General features: G+C 42.1%; 1 protein-coding gene and 1 long non-coding RNA gene across 4 annotated transcripts in view; one reads left to right on the top strand and one right to left on the bottom strand.

Annotated features, from left to right (window-relative positions):
* Positions 1 to 11,964: 11,964 nt before the first annotated feature.
* On the bottom strand, positions 11,965 to 23,030 carry LOC115145394 (uncharacterized). Its single transcript, XR_003865953.2, has 3 exons — positions 22,725 to 23,030; positions 22,507 to 22,620; positions 11,965 to 14,128 (listed from the first exon to the last, which is right to left on the bottom strand). It is a non-coding gene; the product is annotated as an uncharacterized LOC115145394 (long non-coding RNA).
* The window catches only part of LOC115145391 (exocyst complex component 2), a 90,357-nt gene continuing 89,111 nt past the window's right edge, over positions 22,553 to 23,798 (top strand). For 2 of the 3 annotated variants that reach the window (XM_029686920.2, XM_029686917.2), the window contains exon 1: positions 22,575 to 22,661. The gene's annotated coding sequence lies outside the window, so the exon portion shown is untranslated. Of the gene's footprint in view, positions 22,662 to 23,798 lie in introns of all 3 variants that reach the window. The other variant, XM_029686918.2, reaches the window with a different exon arrangement.

Here is a 23,798-nt window from a genome sequence, read left to right as displayed (position 1 = left end):
CCTTGTCCTCTGTGCCAGTGTTTCAGCTGCAATCAGCCACAGTCATACTCATACTCCCCATTCGCCCATGTATAACAAATACATACGTTCACAGATCAACATACACACGTGTAGACTGTCTACACATCTACATATACATGGATCAGCAGCCATACGCATGCATACTGTGTAAATACATAAATGCAACATGAATGTACACATACTGTAGCCTACATGTAAATACATACATACATACAGATGTTACCTTAAAGGGGCAATCCACTGTTGCTACGTACAGTGGAGGAAAAGGATGTGAACCCTTTGGAATTACCTGGACTTCTGCATAAATTGGTCATCAAATTTGTTCTGATCGTCATTTAAGTCACAACAATAGACAAACACAGTCTGCTTAAACTAATAACACACAAACAGTTATACGCTGCCATGTCTTTATTGAACACACCATGTCAACATTCACAGTGCAGGGTGGGAAAAGTATGTGAACCCTTGGATTTAATAACTGGTTGACCCTCCTTTGGCAGCAATAACCTCAACCAAACATTTCTGTAGTTGTGGATCAGACTTGAACAACGGTCAGGGGGAATCTTGGACCATTCCTCTTTACAAAACTGTTTCAGTTCAGCAATATTCTTTGGATGTCTGGTGTGAACTGCTCTCTTGAGGTCATGCCACAGCATCTCAATCGGGTTGTGGTCAGGACTGGGCCACTCCCGATGGTGTATTTTCTTCTATTGAAGCCATTCTGTTGTTGATTTACTTCTGTGTTTTTGGGTCGTTGTCCTGTTGCACCACCCAGCTTCTGTTGAGCAAACATACTCCTGCAAAATGTTTTGATAAACTTGGGAATTCATTTTTCCGGCGATGACAGCAAGCTGTCCTGGCCCTGAGGCAGCAAAGCAGCCCCAAACCATGATGCTCCAACCACCATACACCAGATTCTGAGACACAATGTCTTGTCCATTGTTTACCTGAGATTCAGAGGTCAGAGGATCAAGATCAACATATACATTATGTAAGCCAGTTCACATGGTCCTGATACCATACATGGGGCCCAAACCCTGGGCTGGTCTTCCAGGCCATTCTGTTACATGTCTGTGTCAACGAATTCATAAAGTTGTGTCCTCCTGTAAACGGTGAGTAAACAAGGTAAACGGGATAATGCAGTGACTGAGGGAGTGAGAACGTGTGGACAGAGACTCTCCATTACTCTCTCCAGCTGGAGACAACACATACTCATTGAAGACGACCACAACAAGGTCCAAAGGCTTATTTCCATTGCGGTTCTCTTATTCTTTTCTGGACTTTATAGTCATTACAACTCCCGCCTCTCTCTACATTTCATACTCTCCTCTTCCCCTGAACGAGGCCATGCATACGGCTGTAACCCATGTGGTGGTTGGCAAATTCTGTTCTTAGGCGCCCCCTTCTGGTATCATAACACCTCAGCCTATGTATCAAACACACTCAAGCAGCAGGCATCCTTTCACTTTCTCCTCTCCTCTGTGCTCATCTCATCTCCTCTCCTCCATTCCCCCGACATCACTAGACTGTTCCAAGTTTTTTTCTGGATGAAGCAATTGGGTTTTCATGTCTTCATAGCGTTGTGTGCCTACAATGGTGCGTTACTACATCACTGTGACGTTTACATTTTACGTCCCAGTTATTGCATCTGACGGGAGCAAGGATTTTGCACGGTGGTCGATACGGATAGCAACGACAATAGTGTGAATCGTTTCTGACTTTCTTTGACCCCAAAATGTGTCCTCTTCCACCCACTGTAGTGTATCAGCGCCACGTTACCTCAGTCCAGTCCAGTGACCTCACACGGCAGTCCGGGTCCGTTCTTCATCCTGGCACCGACCCATCCGGTAACCAAACATCAGTCCGTAACAAGCTTCACCTGTTGACAAACAACAAACAGTATTCACACACTCTGAGCTGTCACTGTCCATCAGAGGGCTACTGGCTGATGGGCCTGAACGTTACAGTGGAAGACAGGTGGCCATGTTGGAAAAAGGGCCCATAGGGATGTATTTATTTCTCGTATTGTGTATTCACTGGCTTTTATGGGAACACTGGTTGATAAGCGTGCCTTCCTCCTTCCTGTCTCTCCTATCATGTATTGTAATGACCAAGCTATCTATGGAGACAGCTCTTCCAGATTCAGACCATAGACTTACATATAATCCCGCTCGTTCAGGGAGACACAGTAGCCTGTTCTCTAGGTTGTGTAGGTTAAGAGGGGAGAGTGACTTGGGACATCACTGTGAATTGCCCTCTTTACCTAGCTCTATGTAGCCCTCCATAGCCCCTTTCAATTGATATGATCCTGCCTTGCTATGCTTGCAGATCCAGTGCTTGCTAAATGGCTAATGTGTGTGTTATAATATCAGTGTGTGTGAGCCAGAACTCGTCAGTTATTTGACAGCAGGTCTGGCTAGATGTGTAACTCCATTGAGCGGTATAAACATCATCTTTCAATCTTAAGTGTGATGTTTCAGCCTCAAAGGTCACTTCAGGTAAAGCATCAGAGAAGAATGCAACACAATGACAACAGCAAGTGTTACATAGGTACATCATCATCACAATGTTCCTTTCCATCTTCTCTCTCCATATCTCTCGTCCTACATCTCTCCCTTAACCTCTCTGCTCTGTCCTCGTATCGTCAGCATACAGCAGAAGCAGGCTGACTGAATGGGTCTTGGTTCCTCCCAGCTCTCCCCTGTCTCTTCCTGCCCCATTGTGACTATCCCAGTGCTTTTCCAACCTAAGCCTGGCACAGGCCTGGATTTCCAGAGCCCAAACACTGACTCTGAGCCAAAGGAAAGGGACAAGCTTCTCCGGGAAAGGGAGCTGGGTAGCAGGAGGGGTGTTGGAGCGCAACTCAAAAGGAAAACAAACCCAAATATCGGGGGGGGGGGGGGGGTATTTAAATCTCTCTTTTATTAACAGCAGTGCTACACGCGAGCGCTAGCGATTAGCCACACATGGGGCAGGACTTCTTAAGCCTCTCTTCATTTCCCCTGGAATCCAAGGCTTTGTATGTTTTACATGTTGACAGCAGGGATTGGCCAGAAATTATTATTACTGAATTATTAGGCATCTTGCCTTTTATTACAAATATGAGTATTGCATTTAGAAGTTACTTTGGAGATGTGGACCTGTGAACGACTTACAAGATGAATGTTCTGATATTTTTCCTTGGTCACAAGCCGAGACAAGATGACTTTCTGTTGACTTTACGTGATATCTTCATTTACCTAAAATATATTAATTACTTACACCACTGTTTGAGCTGTTTACAATAATAGCTAATGGTCCTATGTTTTAGTTTTAGCCTATGTGTTCCCAATTCTTCAATGTAAGCTGATCTGCCAAGAGAAAGTTCCTATAATGCTCCCATAAAAAATACCAATGTTTAGAACTGTTTGGCCAGATAATGTCAACTTTCTGAATCAAGATGACCTCCAAGTCAGGGGACCTCTCAGGTGACAATCAAACGACCAAGATGGCTGCCAAGCACACCAAACCAAAGATGGTGAATAAATGAAGATACCGTAGTTTACTCTGGCCTTTTACCATTGAAAAGCAATGGTCAGTTTCGGTCTGCTTAACTGGATCTGTCTCCCATAGACACCCATGCAACAGCAGCTGGGTCTGGTCTACTTAATTCATTGACTTTCAATGAACCAGAAAAACACCCCATAAAAAAAACAGCAAGTGGAGTGTTTCACTTCCTCTTCCGTCTCTGACCAAACATTATTTGGTTTTGCAGCCATCAGAGTATTCTTTCATCATGAAAGTGAGTGTTAATTCTGTACTATTGATCAAATCATATTTCATTTGCCACATTCGCCGAAAACAACAAGTGCTTGATGTGAAATGCTTACTTATACAAGCCCCTAACCTACAACGCTGTTCAAGAAATACAGTTAAGAAAATATTGACTAAATACACGAAAGTAAAAAATGTAATAAAAAGTAACCCAGTAAAAAAACATTGACGAGGCTATATACAAGGGGTTCCGTTACCGAATCAATGTGCGGGGTTACAGGTTAGACGAGGTCATTTGTACATGTAAGTAGGGGTAAAGTGACTAAGCATAGATAATAAACAGCAAGCAGCAGAAATGTAAAAACAAAGAGGGGGGGGGGGGGTCAATGTAAATAGTCTGGGTGGCCATTTGATTAATTGTTCAGCAGTCTTATGGCTTGGGGGTAGAAGCTGTTAAGAAGGCTTTTGGTCCTAGACTTCACGCTCCGGTACCGCTTGCCGTGCGGTAGCAGAGAGAACAGTCTATGACTTAGGTGACTGGAGTGTTTGACAATTTTTTTTTTTTTGGGCCTTCCTCTGAAACCGACTAGTATATAGAGCCTGGATGGCAGGCAGCTTGGCCCCAGTGATGTACTGGGCTGTACGCACTACCTTCTGCAGCACCTTACGGTCGGATGCTGAGCAGTTGCCATACCTCCCCATAGGCTGTCTCATCCTTGTCGGTGATCAGGCCTACCACTGTTGTGTCATCAGCAAACTTAATGAGGATTTTGGGGTCATGTTTGGCCATGCAGTCATGTGTGAACAGGGAGTACAGGAGGGGACTAAGTACACACCTCTGAGGGGCCCAATGTTGAGGATCAGCGTGGCAGACGTGTTGTTGCCTACCCTTACCACCTGGTTGGCGGCCCGTCAGGAAGTCCAGGATACAATTGCAAAGGGAGGTGTTTAGTCCCAGGGTCCTTAGCTTAGTGATGAGCTTCGTGGGCAATATGGTGTTGAACGCTGAGCTGCAGTCAATGATCAGCATTCTCACATAGGTGTTACTTTTGTCCAGATGGGAAAGGTCAGTGTGGAGCGCAATTTAGATTGCATCATCTGTGGATCTGTTGGGGCGGTATGTGAATTGGAGTGGGTCTAGGGTTTCCTGGAGGATGCTGTTGATGTGCGCTATGACCAGCCTTTCAAAACACTTCATGGCTACGGACGTGAGTGCTATGGGGCGGTAATCACTTGGGCACAGGGACGATGGTGGTCTGCTTGAAATATGTAGGTATTACAGAAACTGTCAGGGAGAGGTTGAAAATACCAGTGAAGACACTTGCGAGTTGGTCCGCACATGCTTTGAGTACATGTCCTGGTAATCCATCTGGCCCCGCGGCTTTGTGAACGTTGACCTGTTTAAAGGTCTTGCTCACATTGTCTACCGAGAGCGTTATCACACAGTCATCAAGAACATCTGGTGCTCTCGTGCATGCTTCAGTGATGCTTGCCTTGAAGCGAGCATAAAAGGCATTTAGCTCGTCTGGTAGGCTCGCGTTACTGGGCAGCTCGCGTCTGGGTTTCCTTTTGTAGTCCGTAATAGTTTTTCAAGCCCTGCCACATCTGATGAGCGGCAGAGCCGGTATAGTAGGATTCAATCTTAAAACGTCTTAGGGATCAAATCCCGTTAACGGGATCGATTTGACAACATCCGGTGAAATGGCTGAGCACCAAATTCAAATTAAATTATTAGAAATATTTAACTTTCATACAATCGCAAGTTCAATACACCAAATTAAAGCTGTACTTCTTGTTAATCCAGCCACCATGTCAGATTTCAAAAAGGCTTTACGGCAAAAGCAAACCATGCTATTATCTGAGGACAGCACCCCATCAAACAAACACAGACAATCATATTTCAACCCGCCAGGCGCGACACAAAACTCAGAAATAACGATATAATTCATGCCTTACCTTTGAAGAGCTTCTTCTGTTGGCACTCCAATATGTATATATAAACATCACAAATGGTCCTTTTGTTCGGTTAATTCCGTCGTTCTATCTCCAAAATGTCCAATTATTTGGCGCATTTGATCCAGAAAAACACTAGTTCCAACTCGCGCAACATGACTACAAAATATCTAATAAGTTACCTGTAATCTTTTTCCAAACATTTCAAACAACTTTCCTAAAAGAACTTTAGGTATTTTTTTACGGAAATAATCTATACAATTTAAGACGGGATAAAGTAAGCGGATAAAAAATAGCGGATAGCGGATAAATACAAAGTGGAGCGAGCTTTCAGGTCACGGGCCCCAACCACAACAGACCCTCGTTCTGAACAGCCCTACTTCTTCATTACACAAAGGAAAAACATCAGCCAATTTCTAAAGACTGTTGACATCCAGTGGAAGCGACAGGAACTGCAAGCAAGTGCCTTAGAAATCTAGATCCACTTAGAAAACCCATTGAAAACACGGTCACCTCAAATAAAATCCTGGATGGTAAGTTCTGTTATCTTTACAGACATCATTCAAATAGTTTTAGAAACTTCAGAGTGTTTTCTATCCAAATCTACTAATAATATGCATATCCTAGCTTCTCGGCCTGAGTAGCAGGCAGTTTACTTTGGGCGCGCTTTTCATCCGGACGTGAAAATACCGCCCCCTAGCCTAAAGAGGTTAATGCTGTATTGACGCTTTTCTTGTTTGATGGTTCGTCTGTTGGCATAGCGGGATTTCTTATCAGTGTCCAGATTAGTGTCCCGCTCCTTGAAAGTGGCAGCTCTAGCCTTTATCCCAGTGCGTATGTTGCCTGTAATCCATTGCTTCTGGTTGGGATATGTACGTACGGTCACCGTGGGGGGGGGACGTCGTCGATGCACTTATTGATGAAGCCAATGACTGAGATGGTATAATGCTCAATGCCATTGGATTAATCCCGGAACATATTCCAGTCTGTGCTAGCAAAACAGTCCTGTGGCGTAGTATCCACATCATCTGACCACTTCTGTACTGAGCGAGTCACTGGTACTTCCTGCTTTAGTTTTTGCTTGTAAGCAGGAATCAGGAGGATAGAATTATGGTCAGATTTGCCAAATTGAGAGTGAGAGGTGGTCTAGAGTTGTTTTTTCCTCTGGTTACACATGTGACATACTGGTAGAAATGGGGTCAAACGTATTTAAGTTTGCCTGCATTAAAGTCCACGGCCACTAGGAGCGCCACTGGATGAGAATTTTCTTGTTCGCTTATGGCCTTATACAGCTCATTGAGTGCGGTCTTGGTGCCAACATCGGTTTGTGGTGGTAAATAGACAGCTACAGAAAATATAAAACTCTCTTGGTAGATAGTGTCTCCAGCTTATCATGAGGTACTCTACCTCAGGGAAGCACCAGCTGTTATTGACAAATAGACACACACCCCCACCCCTCGTCTTACCAGACGTAGCTGTTCTGTCCTGTCGATGCATGGAAAACCCAGCCAACTGTATATTATCCGTGTCATCGTTCAGCCAAGACTCGGTGAAACATACATTTAAGATATTACAGTATTTAATGTCCCATTGGTAGGATAGTCTCGAATGGAGATTGTCCAGTTTATTCTCCAGTGATCTCACGTTGGGCAATAGAACGGCTGGTAGTGGTGTGTTACCCACTCACCGAAGAATTCTCACAAGGCACTCCGATCTCCGCCCCCTGTATTTTCCTCTTTTCTTCACACGAATGACAGGGATTTGGGTCTGGTCTCAGAGAAGCAGTCTATCCTTTGCTTCGGACTCATTAAAGAAACAAAATAGCTGTTCTGATATCCAGAAGCTCTGTTCATAAGAGACAATAGCAGCAAGATTATGTTCAAAATAAGTTACAAAATACGTGAAAACACACACAAAATGGCACATTTGGTTAGGAGCCCGTAAAACGGCAGCCAATCCCTCCGGCGCCATTATGAATTATCGATTATGAATTACTGATGTGCTATTTCAATGTTTAGCTATAAGTTCAACTTATACCTTTTGATGTGTTTGAACTCTAGTCGTTAGCATTTATTAGCACTTAGGATGTTCTTTTGCTAGTAGAACTTAATTCAGGTCTGTACCCAAGTAATTATTGTTAGGCCAATGTGGCATGTATTCATATGCTAATGTTCTACTTTATGTTTACTTATGATGTTCATGGCCCTTTGTTAAAGGGTAGATTAGCTTTTTATGTTTATCTGCCTATCTAAAGCCATAGGACCCATTTATGGTGTGTTCACTGTAGCCTACAGCTTTGTGTGTTGCCTTACTATTGCGTCATCTTTATGTTAATATTTCAGTTACCTTAATACTTATTCTGTCTGTTCACAGAAACAATACTCATACAGTAAATACAGTTCTCATTCAGGTTTTTGCTCTCTGTGCTGGTACGGGTTTTTTGGTGCTAAAATAAATGGTTGAATGTTCATTGGCGTCTACACCTCACTCTCTAACCTGAGCTAAATATGCAGTCAACATCCAATCCCTCCACTACAGTCTTTTAGTAAACAGTACACTACAACTATACTCTAACCTGGTCTTACAAGCCACTACAGTGTTTTTCTTTCACTCTATATGGTCAAAAATGCAATCAATGACCATTCTAGAGTAAACAGTTGTTCTCAAAAGAGCAAGTAGGTTATTTAAAAACAGATTAAATCATTACATCGAGGGCTTCCCGAGTGGCGCAGTGGTCTAAGGCACTGCATCGCAGTGCTAGATGTGCCACCAAGGTTTCTGGGTTTGAGTCCAGGCTCTGTCGCAGCTGGGCAGCACACAATTGTCCAGTGTTGTCTGGGTTAGGGGAGGGTTTGTCCTTGTTCCATTGCGCACTAGTGACTCATGTGGTGGGTGTTCTCTGTGTCACAGAGGCTCTTCGCACTGCCAAACTGACTCTCTCTCCTCTGTTTTCATCCTCCTAGATCTATCCACTGTCTTTGACACAGGGAACTATCAGATCCTCCTCTCCACCCTCTCAGGGCTGGGCGTTTCAGGCCCTGCAAACTCTTGGATTGCATCCTACTTTGCAGGCCACTCCTACCAGGTGATGTGGAGAGGATCTGTGTCTGCACCATGTACTCTCACTACTGGTGTCCCCCAGGGCTCGGTTCTAGACATTCTTCTCATCTCTCTATACACCAAGTCACTTGGTTCATCATATCCTGACATGGTCTCTCCGATCATTGCTATGTGGATGACACACAACTACTTTTCTCCTTCCCCCCTTCTGACACCCAAGTGGCAACACAGATCTCTGTGTGCCTGGCAGATATCTCAGCTTGGATGTCAGCCCACAACCTCAAGCTCAACAAGACGGCGCTACTCTTCCTCCCTAGGCAGGCCTGCCCGCTCAAAGACCTTTCCATCACAGTTGACAACTCCACAGTGTGGCCCTCCCAGAGTGCAAAGCACATTGGCGTGACCCAGGAAAACACCCTGTCGTTCTCTGCAAACATCAAAGCAGTGACTCGCTCGTGGAGGTTCATGCTCTATAACATCAGTTGAGTGAGACCCTACCTTAAACAGTAAGCGGTGCAGCTCCTAATCCAGGTAATTGTCATCTCCCGTCTGGACTACTGCAACTCGCTGTTGGCTGGGCTCCCCAATTGCAGCATTAAACCCCTGCAATTTATCCAGAACCTTGCAGCATGCCTGGCTTTCACCCTTCCCAAGTTCTCACACTCCTCCGCACATTCCACTGGATTCCAGTCGAAGCGCGCATTCACTACAACAGGGTAGTAGGAGCGAGTGTGGAGACCCTACACTATAAGACACTCTTTTACGGACAGTTGTGGCTGCTTCACGTGATGTATTGTTGTCTCTACCTTCTTGCCCTTTGTGCTGTTGTCTGTGCCCAATTATGTTTGTACCATGTTGTGTTGCTACAGTACCATGTTGTTGTCATGTGTTGCTGCCATGCTATGTTGTCGTCTTAGGTCTCTCTTGTTGTAATGTGTTTTTTCCTATATTTTTTTTTTATCCCAGCCCCCATCCCCGCAGGAGGCCTTTTTCCTTTTGCTAGGCCATCATTGTAAATAAGAATGTGTTCTTCACCGACTTGCCTAGTTACATAAAGGTTCAATAAAATACAAATAAAAGACCATGGTGCAGCAAGAGGATCTGCCCCTCCCTACCTTCAGGCTATGCACTCTGTTCTGCCACATCTGGTCTCTTTGCCCGTTACAGGCACAGCAACACTACATGCAGTGTCATATGGGGTCTCAAACACCTCTAATATATTAACCTTGGATGGTAAAATGAGCAATATGGCCTTTACAACACTCTGTTATAGGGCACAGTCCCCGGCCCCCTAGCATTTCACCAAAACCATTCCCTGTCCTTTGAGACTCTTCGTGAACAATCATTAGCCTTGTTGAACAATGTTTTTTTCCATTATTTCAACACATTTAATTGAGGTCTATATGTTGTTCAATCAACAGTACCAGTCGAAGGTTTGGCACACCTACTCCTTCAAGGGTTTTTCTTTATTTTTACTTCTTTCTACATTGTAGAATAATAGTGAAGACATCAAAACTATGAAATAACACATATGGAATCATACAGTAAGCAAAAAAGTGTTAAATCAAAATATATTTTATATTTGAGATTTTTTAAAGTAGCCACAGTTTGCCTTTATATCAGCTTTGCACTCTTGGCATTCTCTCAACCAGCTTCATGAGGTAGTCACCTGGAATTCTTTCAACCAGCTTCATGATGAATGCTCACAAAGACATGCCGGTTGGAACCAAAAATCTCAAATTTGGACTCATCAGACCAAAGGACAGTTTCCACTGGTCTAAGGTTAATTTCTCGTGTTTCTTGGCCTAAGCAAGTCTCTTCTTATTATTGGTGTCATTTAGTGGTGGTTTCTTTGTAGAAATTTCAGCACGAAGGCCTGATTTACACAGCCTCCTCTGAACAGTTGATGTTGAGATGTGTCTCTGTGAAGAATTTATTTGGCCTGCAGTCCGATGTGCAGTTAACTCTAATGAACGTATCCTCTGCAGCAGAGGTAACTCTGGGTCTTCTTTTCCTGTTGCGGTCCTCATGAGAGCCAGTTTCATCATAGCGCTTAACATGTCTATCGTTGTCTCTGATTGAGAATCATACTTAGGCAGCTTTTTCCCACCTGTGTTTTGTGGGTAGTTGTTTTCTGTTTTGTGTCTTTCTCTCACCAGACAGAACTGTTTCGTTTTGTTCCACTTTGTTATTTTGTATTGGTCCTCTTCTTCAGACTCTTCTTCAGACAAGCGTTATACAAATAGGGCTATCTTCTGTACACCAACCCTTCCTTGTCACAACACAACTGGTTGGCTCAAACACATAACAATTCCACAAATTAACTTTAACAGGGCACACCTGTTAATTGAAATGCATTCCAGGTGACTATCTCATGAAGCTGGTTGAGAGAATGCCAAGAGTGTGCAAAGCTGTCATCAAGGCAAAGAAGAAGAATCTTTGAAGAATCTCAAATATAAAATATATACTTTGACTTGTTTAACACTTTTTTGGTTACTACATGATTCTGTTGTATGTGTTTAATAGTTTTGATGTCTTCACTATTCAATTGGAAAATAAAGAAAAACTGGTACTGTATATAGAGCCAACAATCCATCCACACAGCCCAGACCCAGGTATTAGTATTGGTTATGACAAAACAGTACACAGTCTCATAGGAGTGCTCTCTGACATTGATCGATTCTCTCTCTCTCATTTGATGCCTGAACTACAGTGAGACTGAGGGAGGGAGGCTGAGGAGGAGAGTAATATTTACAATGAGCTCTTCCTCTCGCTGGTCAGGGGCCCATGGGAAAAACATATGCAAGACAAAGAATGAACAATAGAGGGTTTTAGGGTTTGAGCTACGGTGCCAACACAGTATGTGCCATGGGAGACCGGGAGGGTTTGATTGGAGGGGCGGGGTTCTTCACTGGCCCTCTCTAGTGCACACCTGGAAAATAAATATGCCTGAGCGGGGTATTTTAAGCAGAAATGTGCACTTTTGAGACTATTCCATTGGCTCAATTGTACCGTGTAAACCCAAATCAAGCACAGCACAAGTATTTGGAAGTATTTGACATATGTATTTTACCGAGGTCTGACAGAAACTTTCTGAAGTGTCAACGATACTCAACATCAAAGGTAACATTCTTGAATGCTACAAAGCAAATTCTCTAGTGTTAATTACATTTTTTTTTAAATAACAGTGTTAAAACAACACTGAAAGTGTGGAGTCTGTGGAGCCATATACACACCAGAACATAGTTAAATTAACATATTGCTTAGTGTAAAGCCTTATTCAAATATTTCCCAGAGTGCCTTGCCTTACTATGAAATTGTAGAATTACCACCCATGACTGTGTTTGTTAGTGACAGAGACATGGTTGTTGCATTCATCCATTTTTAGGTCTATGGACTTCACCCAGTGAGATCCTAAGTGAATGTTAAAACATTAAAGATATATTTTTCAACACAATACCATTTGTATTTCATAGGGCCTTATTATGAGAGCCTAGTTTTAGCTAAATGGTCTGTGTTATCAGGGATTCTTGGGATGTCCCTACCCTATTGAAGTTGATGTTTAAAATAGGTGTTAGGGTTTAGGGTAGGAACGTCCTAAGGAACCCGGATAGCAATGACCTTAGCCTAATACAGGGGCCTGAGACTCATGCAACTGGCTGAAGACATAGCTAGCCAGTAACTAGCTAACACCAGACACAGTTGAAAGTGGAAATATTAAATTATCTTTGCCATTAGTGAATAGGGTCAAGTTTTAATTATATTTGCTGACACCCTACAGTCAAATTTTGGCACGAGTAGAGTAGCTTTCAGTGGAGGCTCCTCAGAGGAGGAAGGGGATGACCATCCTCCTCGGTGAATTTCATAGAAGTACAAATAGTGAAACATGACAAAGATAAAACTATACTAAATATATTAACATCACCAAATAATTGATTAAAACACACTGTGTTCTGGGGCGGCAGGGTAGCCTAGTGGTTAGAGCGTTGGACTAGTAACCGGAAGGTTGCAAGTTTAAATCCCCGAGCTGACAAGATACAAATCTGTCGTTCTGCCCCTGAACAGGCAGTTAACCCACTGTTCCTAGGCCGTCATTGAAAATAAGAATTTGTTCTTAACTGACTAAAGTTAAGTTAAAACTGACTTAACTGACAAAAAAAACTGTTTAGCAATAAAGGATGTCTACAGTAGCCTTAACAGCACTCTGTAGGGTGGCACCATGGTGTAGCCTAGGGCCAGCTAGTTTCCATCCTCCTCTGGATAGCCCTATATTCCTAAAGAAAATGACCACACATTGATCAAGAGAACATCCCTGGTCATCCCTACTGCCTCTTATCTGGCAGACTCACAAAACACATGCTTCGTTTGTAAATTATGTCTGTTGTGTTGGAGTGTGCCCCTGGCTATCCGTAAATTTAAAAAACAAGAAAATGGTGCCATCTGGTTTGCTTAATATAAGGACTTGGAAATGATTGATATTTTTGCAATTAAATTTACTTTTGATACTTAATTATATTTCAAATCAAATACTTTTACTTTTTAGACTCAAGTAGAATTTTACTTAAGGTATAATTTTCTATTAAGGTATCTTTACTTTTACTCAAGTATGACAATTGGGTACTTTTTCCAACTCTAATGCACACTGGAGCTCTGAGCGCTGATAGTACCAACATATTTATCTCACCAAATTGTCCAAGGCATGGCAGAGTGTTTATTCGGATTTACACATCACCTTGCAAGCCAACATAATATGATTTACAGGCCTGATGTGGCCTATATTCTCCAATTAGCCAGGGTTAATGTGATAATGGAGGATCAAACTGAGATTTGAGCGGGTGGTTTAGCGACTACGCCATCTCTCTGGTGCTTTGGCCCAGGTCCAGGCACAGCACGTTGCAGAGTGTTAGTGGATACTTTGAGATCTGGCTCTGGGCTCAGCAGGGGATATCTGTCTAGGTAAACATCTAACTTAGGTTAACAACTCTGGAGGATGTGGGCACTCAGCCCCCAGGGGTAGGCTAATGTAGCCCTTTGCCAAGAAGAGAGAATAACGGTGACATATCACCCATACCGACTGGACTGGTGCTCCTTCCTGAACTTGATGAGGGGTTTTGGTGCTTTGTCCAGAGGGAGTCATAATGGGTTATTTTTTTCTAACAAGTTAGAGTTCTGAGAGATTCGCATGCAAGGCGTGGCTGCCTGGCGGCTGAGGATTCTAGGATAAATCCAACACCAAGTCCCAATTGTCCATTTCACACGCCATTGGGTTTCATGATCACTTACAGTAGACACACCATCCAGCTCGTTTTCCCAGACCCCAGGCACGACCCTGAGAACTTTCCTACGACACAGAAAGATTCACCATGAACAATTCTACTACACCGAAACATTCACAATGAACAATTATAATAAACAGATACATTCAGCATGTAGAATTATATTACACAAAAACATTCAACTACACATAAATACTCAGCATGAACCATTCTACTGCATAGACACATTTAACATTCTAGTACACAGTAATATAGAGCATGGCATATTTCCAAGAGAACCATGTGGAAGATTTTAAAACAGTAACTGAGCTTGATTTGGGTAACTAGGTACAATGGAATAATCCCAAAAAGTGCAAACTCCAGAGTATATAATGCAAAATGAAACAGCCAATATTCTTATGGTGAACAACACTCACAAATGGATATACATTTACTTTATATAATATTCTACAATTCCCGCAAAACAAAGCATAGCCTAGTTCTTAAATGTGTTTTTCTAATTTCAAATGATCTTAAATTGCTTTACTAAGCCAATACACATAGCAAACACAGACAGAATCAATAGCAGTCTCTATACTGTAATATGGCAATATTAGCAGCAGAAAAGCCTATTTTACTGTCAATAATTTACAGTTCAAGCAAGATGATAGAGATACTATTCGCAAAGAAACAATGAATAATTGTGAAATGTATGAAAAACAAATAGCTCAGTAGACCCACGTTCTGTCTATGGCTATGATCAAAATAAAGCATCATGCGAGAGATGAATACAGAATGGTTCAAAGATATTTCAGGTTATAGCAAATTCTATGTTAAATATGGTTATTGGTGTGGGCACACCAGTCTCAACGTCAACAGTGAAGAGGCGACTCCGGGATGTTGGCCCTCTAGGCAGAGTTGCAAAGAAAAATACATTTCTCAGACTGGCCAATAAAAATAAAAGATTAAGATCTTAAGAACCGACACTGGACAGGTGAACTTTGCCTAGAAGGCCAGCATCCCGGAGTCACCTCTTCACGGTTTACGTTGAGACTGGTGTTTTGCGGGTACTATTCAGTTGAGGACTTGTGTTTCTCAAACTAGACACTCTAATGTACTTGCTCAGTTGTGCACCGGGGCCTCCCACTCCTCTGTCTATTATGGTTAGAGACAGATTGTGCTGTCCTGTGAAGGGAGTAGTACACAGCGTTGTATGAGATCTTCAGTTTCTTGGCAATTTCTCACATGGAATAGCCTTAATTTCTCAGAACAAGAATAGACTGATGAGTTTCAGAAGAAAGTTATTTGTTTCTGGCCATTTTGAGCCTGTAATCGAACCCACAAATGCTGATGCTCCAGATACTCAACTAGTCTAAAGAAGGCCAGTTTTATTGTTTCTTAAATCATAAACAACAGTTTTTCGCTCTGCTAACAAAATTGCTAAATGATTTCTAATGAACAATTAGCCTTTTAAAATTATAAACTTGTATTAGCTAACACAACGTGTCATTGGAACACAGGAGTAATGGTTAATGGATAATGGGCCTCTGTACACTTATGTAGATATTCCATTTAGAAATCTGCCGTTTCCAGCTACAATAGTCATTTACAACATTAACAATGTCTACACTGTATTTCTGATCAATTTGATGTTATTTTAATTGTCAAAAAACTTGATTTTCTTTCAAAAACAAGGACATTTCTAAGTGACCCCAAACTTTTGAATGGTAGTGTATGTACATATATTTATAAATAAACTCAGTAAACATTTTTCAGGATCCTGTCTTTCTAAGATAATTAGTCAAAATCCAAATAACTTCACAGATCTTCATTGTTAAGGGTTTAAACACTGTTTCCCAGTGTTTCCCATGCTTGTTCAATGAACCATAAACAATTAATGAACATGCACCTGTGGAACGGTCATTAAGACACTAACAACTTACAGACGGTATGGCAATTACGGTCACAGTTATGAAAACTTAGGACACTAAAGAGGCCTGTCTACTAACTCTGAAAAACACCAAAAGAAAGATGCCCAGGGTCCCTGCTCATCTGCGTGAACGTGCCTTAGGCATGCTGCAAGGAGGCATGAGGACTGCAGATGTGGCCATGGTAATAAATTGTAATGCCCGTACTATGAGACGCCTAAGACAGCGCTATAAGGAGACAGGACAGACAGCTGATCGTCCTCGCAGTGGCAGACCACGTGTAACAACACCTGCACAGGATCGGTACATCCGAACATCACACCTGCGGGACAGGTACAGGATGGCAACAACAACTGCCGAGTTACACCAGGAACGCACAATCCCTCCATCAGTGCTCTGACTGTCCGCGATAGGCTGAGAGAGGCTGGACTGAGGGCTTGTAGGCCTGTCGTAAGGCAGGTCCTCACCAGACATCACCGGCGCCTATGGGCACAAACCCACCGTCACTGGACCCGACAGGATTGGCAAAAAGTGCTCTTCACTGACGAGTCACGTTTTTTTCTCACCAGGGGTGATGGTCGGATTTGCGTTTATCGTCAAAAGAATAAGCGTTACACCAAGACCTGTACTCTGGAGCGGGATCGATTTGGAGGTGGAGGGTCCGTGATGGTCTGGGGCAGTGTGTCACAGCATCATCGGACTGAGCTTGTTGTCATTGCAGGCAATCTCAACGCTGTGTGTTACAGGGAAGACATCCTCCTCCCTCATGTGGTATCCTTCCTGCAGGCTCATCCTGACAAGACCCTCCAGCATGACAATGCCACCTGCCATACTGTTTGTTCAGTGCATGATTTCCTGCAAGAAATGAATGTCAGTGTTCTGCCATGGCCATTGAGCATGTCTGGGACCTGTTGGATCGGAGGGTGAGGGCTAGGGTCATTCTCCCCAGAAATGTCTGGGAACTTGCTGGTGCCTTGGTGGAAGAGTGGGGTAGCATCTCACAGCAAGAACTTGCAAATTTGCTGCAGTCCATGAGGAGGAGATGCACTGCAGTACTTAATGCAGCTGGTGGCCACACCAGATACTGACTGTTACTTTTGATTTTGACCCTCCCTTTGTTCAGGGACACATTTTTCCATTTCTGTTAGTCACATGTCTGTGGAACCTGTTCTGTTTATGTCTCAGTTGTTGAATCTTATGTTCATACAAATATTTACACATGTTAAGTTTGCTGAAAATAAACAAAGTTGACAGTGAGAGGACGTTTCTTTTTTTGCTGAATTTATATATACACACATATATACACACACATAGTACCAGTCAAACATTTGGACACACCTACTCATTGCAGTGTTTTCTTTATTTTTACTATTTTCTACATTGTAGAATAATAGTGAAAACATCAAAAATGTGAAATAATGAATATGGAATCATGTAATCACCAAAAAAGTGTTAAACAAATCAAAATATATTTTATATTTATGATTCTTCAAAGTAGCCACCATTTGCCTTAATGACACTCTTGGCATTCTCTCAACCAGCTTCATGAAGAATGCTTTTCCAATACTCTTGAAGGTGATTAAATCTAACCTTTAATTAAAGTAAAATAATTGAAAGAAAAAATAAATCATAAAACGAATATTCTTCTCAATATATGTGTGCCACAATTATTGCCACCCCTTCATTCAATACTCTGTGCAAACTCCCTTTGCTAAGAGTCTTCTCATATAATGTGTAATGAGGTTGGAGAACACATATGGCAAGGAATCTGAGACCACTCCTCCATACAGAATCTCTCCAGATCCTTCAGATAACGAGCTCAGCTCATCCCACATGTTTTCTATGGGGTTTAGGTCAGGGGACTAGACAAAACCTTGATTCTGTGGTCAGTGAACTATTTTTATGTTGATTTTGAGGTGTGCTTGGATCATTGTCCTGCTGGAAGATCCAAAACACGGCCCAGCTTAAGCTTCCTAGCAGAGGCAGTCAGGTTTTGATTTAATATCTGTTGATATTTGATGGAGTCCATGATACCATATATCCTAATAAGTTGTCCCGGGCCTTTGGAAGAAAAACGGCCCCACAACATCAAAGACCATACTTCACCGTGGGGATGAGTTACTTTTCTGCATGGCTATCTATCTGTCTACGCCAAACCCAACTCTGGTGGGCACTTGAGTTTGTGGTTTGATGCCAACAAATACAATTTTATGGCAACCCTGCCAAACAACTTGTGGTTATGTAGGTGGCGTCTGATTGTAGATTTGGAGACTTTCTGACACCAAGACCCAACTATCGTCTGCAATTCTCCAGCTGTGATCCTTTTCCCCCACTCTAACCATCCTCCTCACTGTGCATGGGGTCAATGTAGACACACGTTAACAATCAGCCCGCAAGAGGACATCTCCAGTTGTTTTAAACTTCTTCATTATTGCCCTGATAGTGGAAAATTTGCATTTTCAACCGTTAAGTTATTTTCTTATGGCCATTTCCTGATTTGTACAGCTCAACAACCTTTTGTCACACATCCTCACTGTAGTCTCAGGTTTTTCCCATAGTGATGGATGACTATGGAAACTTGGCCTGTGTGTCACCTCATATTTATACCCCAGTGAAACAGGAAGTCATGGCTTAGCACTTAAGTGTTCCTAATCACTCAGGTGAACTTAAAGATGTGAAATAAGAATGGGAATTTACTTCAGTTAGATTTTATTCATAAGAATTTCTATGGGTACCAATAATTTCTATGGGTGCCAATAATTGTGGCACACATTTTTCAGGGAAAAATATTTATTTAAAATGTATTTCTTTCAATCATTTTGCTTCATTTAAAATGTCAGATTTTTGTGAATATTTTGTTTTGCTCATATTTACCAATGGTGCCAATATTACCGAAGGACAATGTAGACAGTCGTGTGCCTTTCCAAATCATGTCCAATCAATTGAATGTACCACAGGTGGACTACAATAAAATTGTAGAAACATTTCAATGATGATCAATGGAAACAGGATGCACCTGAGCTCAATTTAGTCTCATAGCAAAGCGTCTGAATAGTTATGTAAATAAGGTATTTCTGTTTTTAATACATTTGAAATAAATTCTAAAAACCTGTTAAATTTTAATTTAATTTAATTTAAATTTCATTTTTTTATATTTTTTTTATTAGGATAAACGTCTAAACTGTTTTGGCTTTGTCATTCTGGGGTATTGTGTGTAGATTGCTGAGGAAAATGTTTTATTTAATCCATTTTAAAATAAGGCTGTAACGTAACAAAATGTGGAAAAAGTCAAGGGGTCTGAATACTTTTACGAAAGCACTTTAGATATATTATTTATTTTAAAATGTATTAAATGTTTTTCCCCCCTCATCAATCTACACACAATACCCCATAATGACAAAGCTAAAACAGTTTAGACGTTTATCCTAATAAAAAAAATATTAAAAAATGAAATATCACATTTACAAAAGTATTCAGACCCTTTACTCAGTACATTGTTGAAGGACCTTTGACAGTGATTACAGCCTTGAGTCTTGGGTATGACGCTACAAGCTCGGCACACCTGTATTTGGGGCGTTTTTCCCATTCTTCTCTGCAGATCCTTCCAAGCTCTGTCAGGTTGGATGGGGAGCGTCGCTGCACAGATAACTTCAGGTCTCTCCAGAGATGTTCGATCGGGTTCAAGTCTGAGCTCTGGTTGGGCCACTCAAGGACATTCAGAGACTTGTCCTGAAGCCACTCCTGCGTTGTCTTGGTTGTGTGCTTAGGGTCGTTGTCCTGTTGGAAGGTGAACCTTCGCCCCCAGTCTGAGGTCCCAAGCGCTCTGGAGAATGTTTTCATCAAGGATCTCTCTGTACTTTGCTCCGTTCATCTTTCCCTCGATCCTGACTAGTCTCCCAGCCCCTGCAGCTGAAAAACATCCCCACAGCATGATGCTGTCACCACCATGCTTCACCGTAGGGATGGTGCCAGGTTTCTTCCAGATGTGACGCTTGGCATTCAGGCCAAAGAGTTCAAACTTGGTTTCATCTGACCAGAGAATCTAATTTCTCATGTCTCAGAGTCTTTAGGTGTCTTTTGGCAAACTCCAAGCAGGCTGTCATGTGCCTTTTACTGAGGAGTGGCATCCGTCTGGCCACTCTACCATAAAGGTCTGATTGGTGGAGTGTTGCAGAGATGGTTGTCCTTCTGGAAGTTTCTCCCATCTCCACAGAGGAACTCTAGAGGTTTGTCAGAGTTACCATCGGGTTCTTGGTCACCTTCCTGACCTAGGCTCTTCTCCACAGATTGCTCAGTTTGGTGGTTCCAAACTTCTTCCATTTAATAATGATGAAGGCCACTGTGTTTTTGGAGGACCTTCAATGCTGCAGACATTTTTGAGTACCCTTCCCCAGATCTGTGCCTCGACACAATCCTGTCTCAGAGCTATATGGACAATTGCTTCAACCTCATGGCTTGGTTTTTCCTCTGACGTGCACTGTCAACTGTAGGACCTTATGTAGACAGGTGTGTGCACCTTTCCAAATCATGTCCAATCAATTGAATTTACCACAGGTGGACTCAACATCTGAAGGATAATCAATGGAGACAGGATGAACCTGAGCTAAATTTCAAATGGGGTGTATTGTGTAGATAGAGTTAATCCAATTTAGAATAAGGCTGTAACATAACAAAATATGGAAAAAGTTAGGTCTGAACACTTTCCAAATACACTAAATATTAGTACCAGTCAAAAGTTTGGACACACCTTCTCATTCAAGTGTTTTTCTTCATTTTCTACATTATAGAATAATAGTGAAGATCTAAACTATGAAATAACACATGAAATCATGTAGAAAACAAAAAAAGTGTTAAAAGAATCTTTAAAGTAGGTTTGGGATGAGTTGGGACCGCAGAGTGAAGGAAAAGCAGCCAACAAGTGCTCAGCATATGTGGGAACTCCAAGACGGTTGGAAAAACATTCCAGGTGAAGCTGGTTGAGAGAATGCCAAGCGTGTGCAAAGCTGTCATCAAGGCAAAGGGTGGCCTACTTTGAAGAATCTCAAATCTATTTTGATTTGTTTAACACTTTTTTGGTTACTACATGATTTCATGTGTTATTTCATAGCTCTGATGTCTTCACTATTATTCAATAATGTAGAAATAGTATAAATAAAGAAAAACCCTTCAATCAGTAGGTGTGTCCAAACTTTTGACTGGTACTGGATATACTGAACAAAAATATAAGTGCAACATGTAAAGTGTTGGTCCCATTGTTTCATGTGCTGAAATAAAAGATCCCAGAAAATGTCCATACGTACAAATGCACACATTTGTTTACATCCCTGTTAGTAAGAATTTATCATTTTCCAAGATAAACCATACACCTGACACGTGTGGCATATCAAAGAGCTGATTCGACAGCATGATCATTACACAGGTACGCCTTGTGCTGGGGACAATAAAAGGCCAGTCTAAAATGTGCAGTTTTGTCACACAACACAATCCCACAGATGTCTCAAGTTTTGAGGGAGCGTACAACTGCCTGCTGACTGCAGGAATGTCCACCAGAGCTGTTGCCAGGACATGTTTGGTTTGTTTCTCTACCATAAGAAGCCACAATGTCATTTTAGGGAATGTGGCAGTACCTCCAACCGGCCTCACAACCGCAGACCATGTATAACCACTACAGCCCGGGAACTCCAAATCCAGCTTCTTCACCTGTGGGACCATCTGAGGATGTGCTGAGGCCTATTTCTGTCTGTAATAAAGCCCTGTTGTGGGGAAAAACACATTCTGATTGGCTGGGTCTGGCTCCCCAGTGGGTGGGCCTGGCTCCCAAGTGTACCGTGGGCTTATACCCTCCCAGGCTCACCCATGGCTGCACCCATGCCCAGTCGTGTGAAATCCATTGATTAGGGCATAATGAATTTATTGATATTGGACTGATTCCCTTACAGGAACTGTTTATATTTTTGTTCAGTGTACACACACACACACACACACACACACACACACACACACACACAGAGTGTACAAAATATTAGGAACACCTTACTAATATTGATTTGCACCCCCCTTTTCCCACAGAACAGCCTCAATTCGTCAGGGAATTGTTGTACAAGGTGTCAAAAGATTTCCACAGGGATGCACAGTTGTGTTAAGTTCTTGATACACATGGGAAACTGTTGAGCGTGAAAAACCCAGCAGCGTTGCAGATCTTGACACACTCAAACCGGTGCGCCTGGCACCTAGTACCATCCATCCCCTGTTCAAAGACACAAATATTTTTGTCTTGCCCATTCACCCTCTGGATGGCACACATACACAATCCATGTATCAAGGCTTAAAAATCCTCTTTAACCTGTCTTCTCCCGTTCATCTACTCTGATTGAAGTTGAATTAACAGGTGACATCAATTAGGGATCATAGCATTCACCTGGTCAGTCTACATCATGGATAGAGCAGGTGTTTCTAGTGTTTTGTACGCTCAGCAGTGCAATGCATTTTAGCCAGTGTTTTGAGTAACAATCCACACCATACCAAATTGTACTCACTCAACCCAGCTCCTGCGCTGATGGCGCTGATGCTCGGAGGGGGATGCAAAGGTGAGTGCGTGATGACATCATCACCGACTGGGCGTTGCAGGAAGTGGCAAACAAAGTTGATATCTGAAAAGGTTAGCTGGAATATTTAATTCAACAGCTGCATTGTAAGTTACCCTATGTTATCTATTTTACAAAATATTGTGACACATATGACAGCTTTATTTTACCGTTGGATTGGATTCACGGTCTTAGTTCGTCTCATTTCGCAGAATTCTCCGATGATTGTTTACATTTCCGTTATCAAAGCTAGCCTGCTGGCTTGCATGCTACTAACGTTAGTCAGCTAACAGTTTCCAACTTACTGCTCATTTCGTTACTATGTATGTTTGTCTGATGGTCTAAGTATGTGTCTAAGTAATTATATTGGTCTGGCAGCGAACGCACTTGAGAAATGTTTTAACTATTAGTTGCGCTAGCTAACTACTGCTAGCGCTGTCTGTGTCATCTGACATGTCCCCAAAAAACAACCTCGCTTGCTCACCTTTCTAGACATGCGCACAGGTATCGCATCAAGGGGTCATTGACCACACATAATCTACATTCCTACCTGGGACGGTCTTGCCAAAGAGAATTACACATTTATGAACGATGTGGTCTTGCTTACTGCTTTCCTTGGTTTATTCGGTACTACTGTACTGTAGCGTAGGGCTAGGCCTGTGTAAGGCCAGTCTCATGAAATATATACGGTGTTTATATGTGTAAATTTGACTACGCAGAGGCAGATGTAGAGGAGTTCTGTAGGATATAATGGAAACCATGGCCTGTCAAACTAATAGCCTTTGCCTCTTGTTTTGTTTGATTGATGGTAGCCGACTAAACTCAACTCCACAATGGGCAGTGGTGTAGTGCTATTTTTGTAGGTGAGGGATCGTAATAATATATTTTTTTAAAGGTAATCAAAGTTTGTACCAACATATTTAGCCAATTGAATAGCCAGCCTATCATTATAGAATATGCATAAAATGCATCCACCAATTGCGATGTCTGCCTATGCCATATTGTCTAAAGAAAAGGTTACATTTCTAATACCCTCAACACCAACTTATTTCAGAATAGGCCATCTTCACTGTCAGTTGTGAATGATAATTCTTCACGTTTTACCAGTGAAACGTTCAAACTGTATCTCCACGTCAATCACTTGATTTATCTCAATCAGTTTCATGGTAATATGCATTTAGATCTTTAAGTGTAGATGCTGTTAACAAACTATTAGCATTAATTGTATATTGTTTTAATCAAAG

This window comes from Oncorhynchus nerka, linkage group LG17 (genome assembly GCF_034236695.1).
Source record: "Oncorhynchus nerka isolate Pitt River linkage group LG17, Oner_Uvic_2.0, whole genome shotgun sequence".
In the NCBI taxonomy this organism is placed as follows: domain Eukaryota; kingdom Metazoa; phylum Chordata; class Actinopteri; order Salmoniformes; family Salmonidae; genus Oncorhynchus; species Oncorhynchus nerka.
The sequence above is the reverse complement of the archived record's forward strand: the minus strand, read 5'-3'. Positions and strand labels throughout refer to the sequence as shown.